Below are 9,982 nucleotides of genomic sequence, written 5' to 3' on the forward strand. Positions count from 1 at the left end.
TCGATCAAAGGAATTAAGTTGAATGCGAACAACTGAACGGTTATTAAACTATGTGCTCAACATCGAAACAGTGTAAAGTCAAATATAGTCACCAGATTTCATGGGTGCAACATCGATAACCCTCAATACTCCTTTGCAACAGCGCGAAGTGGAGCAGGATATCCAAAGAGGGTAGGCCCAGTGCTTAGAGAGCAGATTTACTGACCGGAAGGTCCGTGGTTCGAAACCGACTCCCTCTATGCTTGGGTAACCTGGCAGTATCCCAGCCCTCGTGCATCCTCCGGGTGGTATGGCAGCTAGTTACCGGAAGGATGTTGCAGCTGAACGATTTGTACAGAAATTCCGGTTAACTAAGCCCTAACCAACCACAGAATTCCCCTCCCTCTCTCCGAATTCGTGGGGGACAGCTCAACTACTTTTTGTTTGAACGAGGGTGGTCACCGTGGAGGGGGACCACTTATTACTCATAGTACGTGCAAACATACCTAAAGCACAATGGTACTACGCTGTTAGCTCACCAGCATTGTAATCAAACTGCGGTAATAACAAACGGCTACCCTCCTTATCGTACACGAACACCACGGCAAGAGAGAACATCACCTTACACATGCGGACTGGAACTGAACCAGTGAATTTACTTTTGATTCGGGCTCTTGAGCGGCCGTGTTTGAAAGTTGACAACACTGATATTCATGGTGCGCTTGTGGACATTCGTAGTTCCCCAGCCCTCATATTTTGTCAGTTTGAACTGTCATACCAATAACTCCAAACCAAACGCCACTGTACTATCATGAACTACCACTGATGACCGATGCACCTTGACCGTTGAGTTTCCAGATTTTCCGTAAACAACTAATTGTGGTCTAAGTTTAGTTATTGTTAACAGAAAGGTGCTGTCATCTAGTCATTTTTCAACGACCGTTTCAGATTGTGCAAAGCCATGCTCTCCGTGGCTAGTGCTCGTTAGGTTGGGGCTTTGATAAGACCCGTACGAGTACACAACGTGGAAGGTGGACAACAAGAGCTTACTCAACTGGTGGTGAGCTGATATCATCTTATTTGCTGAGGCTGGTAACGAATGACGCTCGCATGGCCTTCAATGGACTATCCAAACGTAGTCAAACACATCTGATGGGGTAGTTCCCTTTCAGTTTTCTGGGCAAGAAATTCCTTCCAAACTAATCTCTGAAGGATTTCTAATGTGCCCTAGCGAATTCACTGACCAAAAGGTTCGTGGTTCCACTTCCCATCTAGGCTTGGGCAACTTGGAAGTATCCCAGCCCTCATGCTTCCTTCTGGTGGTATGGCAGTTAGGCACCGAAAGGGTGCTACAGCTGAGCGGTTTTTTTAGACACAAAATGAGGGGTAATGGCGTAGTATTCCACGCGCTGAACGAGATACTGAAGTTTGAGAACCAGTGGCCTATATTTAAGTCCAGAAATCCTCCCATCAAAAGGACGAGTGTACCGCATAGCTGTTCTCCGAACTTTATCATGTTTCTAATGTTGGGTTCTCCCAATTCTTATACCCATGTACATCATCGAGTTTCCATATCCCGGTGAATCACCACAATAGACTTTGTTCATTCTACTTAGCCGTAAGTGGTGAAGAATTCTACGGAGCAACCTCTTATCAGAAACGAGGACCTACTAAAGTGTCTAACGTTCGTGGACATGAAAACCATGTTTGCAGACCTAAAGTATGTTGAAAACAAACTTTAGTTTGAGATTAGTCGTGTGCCTACATGCTACTCCAATATAGGACGAGTTGAAACGCGACTTGTGGACATTTGGTCCCTGAGGAGAGGTACACTGCTACTCAGGAACATGTAGAGTGGTCGGTAGAAAGGTAAAAACTTCCGGCCAAATATCGCGTGACCGAGGTGAGACCATTGTAACCGGACAGACCACCGTGTCTGTCACCTCAGATGTCGGCCATTTCCACGTCACCACGCCCGAGACTGTTTTCTACGACTGCCCATCCGTTCAGTCCAGTGTCACCTCCACTCGTTTTGATATTTTCAATTAGGGAACATCTCTATATCGATTTTTGCGATTTCTACATACCATATTTCATGCTTGTCTCGCTGCGTCGACCCTGCACTTCTGGTTGATGCGACAATGTAGCCGATTTTCTATGAAACCGAATGGTTCGACAACGTGCACGTGAATATAGCAGTGCAGTTCGCTCGGAAAAAAGCTACTCCGGGCTCATCGAATCGGGTCATTTTTACGTTCCCGTATATCCGGGCTCATTTTGTCGCTCTGATAAATTGAAGCGACAGACCCGATAAGATGGATTGCGCGAGTTTGTCTAGCCTTGCAATCATAAAAATGCGGGTAAATGGCAAGATAGAAAGTCATCCGGGTAAGGAGGTGGGCGTGTTGATTATATCTCAATATGCACCCAGAATTATGAGCACACGCCGTCAACAGTGTGGCAGACCATCAACAAAGCCCGAAAGCTCGACTCGTCTCCAACCCTTAAGTTAATCACTGGTCGTTTGCGTGCATTGTTAGATGACTGTTGTGGAAATCCATTCCAGCATGAATTTCCTGTTTCAAACCACATGTTTGCGCAAACCAAGAAGCAACTGACTGCAAACAAACGCACTCAAAACAAGCCGTTTCACACTGGTGACCCGCACGAGCAATAGGCGATCCTTCTGCCTAAATCACCTGAAAGCGAATCACCGAAGGATGAAAAACTTCTCGCTGGAACGTAAGCCACAGTTATCAAAACCAGCAATGCAACACGTGGATTTGTACCAATCGAAACAACTCATGTACAGTACACGTTTGTGAGCACGTCTCACTGATCGTCACATACAATCCGATCTGCATCCACGTGGGTGCGTTTCACAAGGCGTTGATTTTATCGTCAAGATGAAATCCCAAGATAAAAGGGAACCCAACACAACGCGACCAATAACCAGTCAAGCCAATAAGTCCCCGGGATCAAATGCCAATGAGAACGTTCTCGATAACAATTCGTTTGTGAGGCTCTTTCAGTACCTAGCCGGCATGCTACCCGATTGAAGCAAAAAGTTTAGATGCTGCCGAGCTGCCCAAACCTAGGCAGGAGCGGTCGAGATACCTGGGTTGGCCTCGAACCACGGTCCTTCCGGTTAGTAAGTGCCTGCCTGAACCATTGAGCTATCCCAGAGGATTTACAAAGTGCGAAATACACTAACCCCATACGGTGTCCTCGATTGAAAGCACTGTCCCGCAGCGACAGCACTCAAAATTATGAAAGTCATACGTTTTATGGCATTTCTTTATTCGTCTAATCACCCAACTCCTGGTAATCGTTCAAACAAACACCAGTAGGACGTCCAATGCGTATGACGTACTAAGATGGCAGTAGAAAGTGACTTGATACAAATGAAACGTTGGAAATCAGACAGAGGAGAAAGTGATTCATCATAGAGCATTAGGAAATTATGCGTACAAAAAAAACAAATCAGAATACACAAAACTAGACAGGCGTAAGAAGTTGACGGAGAAGTCACGTGATCAGGATGAGCGAGGAGAGTAGAGCGGATGATCGACTGATCACCAACGGGGGAATTGAGTTTTTCACAGAAATGTAGGTGACGGGCTCCATCCAGGTGACAGAAATCGGTACCATCAGAAGGCTGAGCTGCAGGTTGACTGTGAAAAGAAACGAGGAGGAAAACGGTACTGAAGCATACTGATTCAGACAACGAACGGCCAAAGGAAAGATAACCTAGGTGGACAAGGATACCAATCCGATAGCTTTGTAAGTTCAACGAGAATGTGAGTTGGAAAAGGGGAAATGCAGTTGTAAAATTCATTCTGCGGTAGCGTCCTGGCGCCTGGCCACAACTCCATCCGGAAAGGTGATAAGGGAGCTCATATATTACCGAATTACCAGTTACCAGACACATCTGGATATCTGTACCGGCCCGACTACCTTGATGTGAAAGAACTTTAATGTTACGTAGAGATGGTGTGAAACTGTGGGTTTAGAGTCATCACCACTAGCCCTGACAGTGACAGACCAGCGTTCAATACTGATGTCTAAATACCGTGTAGTCATGAGGAAGAATATCCCTTGAAGAGCGAAAAAAGAGGCCTAATGTCCTTGGGGAAATGGTTAAGAGCACCTCCGAGAGTGTGAACCTCATATCGGAGTAGGTTGCTATCAACGAGCTTGACCTAGTATTCTTTGCGAACCACAGCCAACGCGAGGTGGCTCAGTGGATAGAGCGCGAATTTGCCGGGGGGTTCTGGATATCTGTACCGGCCCGACTACCTTGATGTGAAAGAACTTTAATGTTACGTAGAGATGGTGTGAAACTGTGGGTTTAGAGTCATCACCACTAGCCCTGACAGTGACAGACCAGCGTTCAATACTGATGTCTAAATACCGTGTAGTCATGAGGAAGAATATCCCTTGAAGAGCGAAAAAAGAGGCCTAATGTCCTTGGGGAAATGGTTAAGAGCACCTCCGAGAGTGTGAACCTCATATCGGAGTAGGTTGCTATCAACGAGCTTGACCTAGTATTCTTTGCGAACCACAGCCAACGCGAGGTGGCTCAGTGGATAGAGCGCGAATTTACTAGCCGGGGGGTTCGTGGTTCGAACCCGAGCTCTGTCACTCAACATCTCCTGGCAGTATTCCAGCCCTCGTGCTTCTTTCTGGTAACATGGCAGTTGGGCACAGAAAGGGTGCTACAGGCGAACGATTTGTATATTTATTATTCAGCCAACCCAAGTCCAAAACACATCGACAAGTAAAGTCTGGCTAGGAAGTAACAACATGCTCATCACACTTAGCTCGTCCTGCAAAGTTTCTAATCAAGTACAGAGCGAACCATGCGAGTCCCAACCAGGAAGGCGTGGAGTCGACACTGACCGCCGCCGCCCGCAGTTTGCATTGCCACTGTATGGTCTGGACATAATGACTTTTCACGGCTTGTCATCAATAACTCACTTAGGTTTTCGTTGTGAACACGCTATATCCCGTCAACTTCCGCTATGCTGCAAAGTTGTTCGTAACTACAAAGCGAGACTCCAATGCTATTCGTTTCTGATGCCGCAAATAAATCAAGTCGACCGACGACAGAACCAAACGAAGTATCGGGGTACATGTATCACCTTCAGGTGGAAACGAGAAGGCCTTCCCAACCGATCTAAAAAGTCGCGATGTGCTAATTCCTTCTGAAATCATTGTGACCTACATTTGTCATGCAATAGAATAACTGAGCGCATGTGGGACGATCACAAATTGAGCAAAAGGTAACCAAATCAGAGTAAATGCAAGCTATAACCGGCTTCAATTGAGCGCACGCGACGACTGGATAAGTAGATCACGTTTTACACAGACTACATGGGTATGACTTCACCTTCACATGAGATCAGAGGGGTAAACAAATTTCACCAGGTAAAAGCCCGCTAATAGTAGCACTGATGCCAGTAAACGTTCAAGATTTTATAACTGGTATGGACACCAAAAAGTTTCGAACACTTTAAATGAGGTTAATCTAGGCTTAAAATCCGGCAGCTAACGTACACGTGTCTTCTTTTTGTTGATAATCATCAGCAATACATAAATTATGAATCTCTGGAAGGGGGGAGTTCCCGTCCTTGTGGTGTTAGTTGGTTGTAGAGGGGGCGAGATGGCCCAAGTGGTTAGAGCGCGAATTTACTGACAGGAAGTTCCGTGGTTCGAACCCGACCTCCACCTCTCAACTTCCCCGGTCTAGGCTTGGGCAACCTGGCAGTATTCCAGCCCTCGTGCTTCCTTCGGCTGGCATGACAGCTAGGCACCGAAAGGCACCGAAAGACTAATTGGACACCCTCAGCCTGGCGAAACACAGACTAATCAGTGAAAAAAGGTGCAGAGAGCAACCCTCACTAGTCACTACTTAAAGCACAATAGACCAAATCCAATAAACATCGATGCAGGTAACACGTCAACAACCAGCAATGTTCACGTATATGAAAAAACGACGGGAGATGCACAATAGACGTAGAAAGTAAATAAAGGACCTGGATAAACAAAGCCGATGGTGAGGCAAGCTTAACGCAAGTACCGCATACGGAACTGAGATCCTGAGTAGCCAGGTGTGAACGAAGTCAACGGATGCGCTATAGTGTGAACGGACCAGAAAGCGAGACTCAAATTTGTAGACCTGGTTTCAAAAGGGTTCTTGTAACGAATGTAGTTCTAATGGAACTGTACAACAGAAAGGCTATTCACCTTTCCAAAATAAAACTACCATACTAATTCTATCGAAGTCGCTTGGAAGTTTCGACCAATGCGGTCGACCCACTGATGTGATCTGGGTGTGTTGCTCTGCTGTCTAAAGCACTCGAAAATGTGCGAAAACGGGATACTGGCCTTTGAGAGCTCTGGGCCAACGGCCGACTGATTTCTCCACAAGCCAATTCCAAAAACACCTAAAACTGATTTGAAAAACCTGATGTAATGTCAAAGGTGTGGAAATTATGACCTAAAAACCTTCACGGTCTGGCAAACAAGGAGCTCGATCAGTAGAACCCGACCAAAGTGGTCATTTCGGAAAGCGGAACTTCGTTCAGTGTACCCTTTTTGAGAAGGCAGATGGTTGCTATCTAAGGAAATGCTTCCCCTGCTTAAGTTCCAAAATTGCTTGCCTAGTATATAACATGGACTTACTGGAAAGCAGCTCAAAGGCAAAATACAAATATTTTGTAGGGGGTTATCTATTCAACAAAGGTCGACTTCAGACCCGTTTCTAGGACTTCCGCAACCATCTTCGGTTCCCTGACATTTTTCATCTTCCTTTGATGCCGTTAATCTCGTCGTACTCTCTTCAGTAAATGACGATTACCAGGAGGAAATCAGGGGTTCTGTCAAATATCAAAACATGATTGGTTCTTTAACATATCAAAATCCCTAACTAGAATCACGAAACCGAACATCGTCCAGGCAGTTTTATGGTTTGCTATGGTATATAAACACACTATAGGACCATACTTATCTACGGTAGATTCAACTATCAACGCGTCAATACAGTCACTTGCGTACAGACATCAAAACTATCACACATTCCTCAGTGGTGTGCGTCAGCGAGATCTGGACGCTATATAGACTATATGTTTGGGTTCTTGAACGATTTTACTTGCACTGTCAGTGTAAAATCTTACGGATTTAGTAGAATGAGAAAGTCCCCAATAGTAAAGTACCCCAGAGAGCAAGTGCTGTTGGAATGAAATGTAGTTTGATGCGGTTGGGCCACTTGAAACGGATGGCCAAAACCCGTATCCCAAAGCAACCGGTCGAGGGTTAGCTGAAGAACAGACTTCGAAATTGGGGATGCCCGAAAACCCACCGTTAGGCAGCCTTCTGATAAGTCTGAGAAACTTCAACTTCCCTTTTGGGTCAAAGGGGAATCTGACACTTGAGAAAACGACAAGCAGAACGAACGACTATTCAGCAAGCAAGCGTTGGAAGTTTTGAGATGAGACGCGTTGCAACGCTGGGAATCAAAAAAGCCATTCGGAAGGGTCAGAATCTTCCCGACGCAGCCTGGACAGGTTGAGCTTGTGCACCATACCAACGCACATGTCTTAGTGGTCTTGCGAGTCAACAGCGTAATCACTGATCCACTTGACACCAACGTCAATTCTCAAGCCGAGATAAGTTTGTTCCATTTTATAATGACTAGCCACCTGACATTATCATTTGGAGAGGCGTTGTAATAGGCAGAAAAGTCAAAGGAACTGACAGATGACACCGGTACCTCCAGGATAAACGAATAACAAGTGCAATCATGTTTAGGCCAGCTGATGAAGTCTTTGCACATTTGTTCGCCCCTTTTATTCCCTCGGTTGTACCTAGATACCAAGAGCTTGGCTGCAGCACAACACTCGGCCCCGCACACATCATCTATGGCCTCTCACTGTGCACAAAGTCAAGAGTGATTTGACCACCAGTTAAGATGCCAGCCACTCATGACTTCCGCGCATCCATCGGGGACTGGGTCTGTGTCAATCCACAGAGGAAATTCGCGGGGCACGGATAAGGAGGTCCCTTCAGGTGGGAGCTTACTGACACTATAATCTGAAGTGAGCGACAGTTTGACACAACCAGTACCATGACGATCTCGTATAATCGGCACCCTACGACACTGTCCGTTTGACCCTCGTTGCACTTGGATGTAGGAGCTGTGCGATATGGTTGACTGTGAATTTGCACCAACGGAGCAAATGACCGCACTGTGTGGCCGTATTTTCGGGGTTAAAGGCACTTGAGAAAGAGTAATGTAGTCAGGTTAGGGCTACCCGATTTATTATTCTTTACAATACAGCGTTCTTCGATCATATTATCCAGAATAGGTGTGTGCGGCGGCGGGTGTTCAGGGTGAGCCTTCTTGCCAGTAAGTCGCATGAGCAAGTGCTACGGAAAAACGAAAGGACGTGTGGCAGACAGATTATGAGCGAGCTCACATAAACACAACCAAACGTTCAGCTTGGCGCATGCTTGACACGTCACCTAGAAGAATTTCGGGGGTGGGGGCTAGTGATCTGCCGAAGCAACCGAAAAGCCAGAGCTGGTTTCGAAACGGACAGGCAACTCGACCCTATACGAGGTCTTCGAGATCGTTTCATTTTCGAAACATACCCATCGTTAGGGCAGTGAAAGTCTCGTCCCTTACGTGATAGCAGGTCACTTCTCTGTGATCCAACTCGAAGCAAGCCGGTTCAAAAATATCTTTACTCGATTCTCTCTTTTCCGAACTATGGTGGCCATCCCGTAGAGATCCAAAGGTTCAGTTGTTCAATCGGATAAATCTTCGAATTCTCACTTTACTACACTACAAACCACCGACGTTGAAGTAAGCCTTCGTATTGTTTGTATTGTGACTGACTGACAGATTGACTAACCGACCGATTGAGCAACTGACAACTGCACTGCTGAAATGTATCGGTTGGCGCAGTAACGAAAGCAGTTGGCACGAAAACGGGCGCAAGCGCACATAAGCCGTGTGACTGCATTCAAGCTGTATGGTGGCCTCAAAAAAGGCCAACAGCTGCCGGAAGTCTTTTGAACTATGACAGCATACAGATCGATTACACGGAAACTGACGGATCCATTATCAAAATACCTGTCAGGTTTCACTGGAAATTACAGTGAGAGTTAAATGTTGCTACAGGGATCGCCGTGAGCCTGTGAGCAAGTCAGCAAAACAAAGAAAACACCCAGTTCCGAAATGCTGCTATGGTAAGTAGCTGAAGTTCATGTGGACTACAACGGATGCCGTCCAGTTTGAATGGAAAATTAGGAACACTTTCTAGCAGGAAAGCGTAGTTATCGCCCGTTGCCAGAACGAAGCTCAACTTGGTCTCAAAAAGCCGTTGAGAAGCATAAGAAACAGCGCCAATTCAGCACGCAGTTAGAAAAATGTGCTTTGTATCTCGAAAGAAGAATGAAGGTTGGGCGAGTACCAAGCTGCTCAAATTCATGACACAAGCAGTAAAAAAACTCAGAGGATCAGACAATCAGCCATGCTAGCCCCTAAAACCCACTCCGTTGCCTCCATTATTGGGTAGGTGGCATAAACAGCATACCGCTCCACTCAGTTTCGCAAAAATACCCCCGAGAGAAAGCAACGACTGGGAAAGATACCAGAGCTGCATACCGAAAACGTCCAACATACTAGTCCGTCTTCTGAAACACCAAGTTTTTCCTCCTTTTATGGCGCGAACAATCCTTATATCATTCAGCCGTGGCCGAACATAGGAAATACAAGTACTGACCAACAGATCAACCGGATGTCAAACCACTTACCTCTCAAGAATGTCACAACTGAGACAAACTTCACTTGTTAATGAAAAGGAGTACTGTAGACGAATACTCGGCATACGTCGCGCAGAAATAGGGTATAATAATCTCCATTGGAAAAGGCATTGTTCTGACTTCTAGCAACGCAATCCAGTTCGGGGCACTACCGTGGTCCGTATAATATATA

General features: G+C 46.0%; 1 protein-coding gene across 1 annotated transcript in view; it reads right to left on the reverse strand.

The window, feature by feature from the left end:
* Nucleotides 1-3,283: 3,283 nt before the first annotated feature.
* T265_08337 (hypothetical protein) overlaps nt 3,284-9,982 on the reverse strand; it is a gene marked incomplete at both ends in the record, with an annotated part of 11,600 nt that continues 4,901 nt past the window's right edge. Inside the window, one exon of the mRNA XM_009174105.1 lies at nt 3,284-3,653. The remainder of the gene's footprint in view (nt 3,654-9,982) is intronic.

Source organism: Opisthorchis viverrini, assembly GCF_000715545.1.
Source record: "Opisthorchis viverrini unplaced genomic scaffold opera_v5_214, whole genome shotgun sequence".
NCBI lineage: Eukaryota > Metazoa > Platyhelminthes > Trematoda > Opisthorchiida > Opisthorchiidae > Opisthorchis > Opisthorchis viverrini.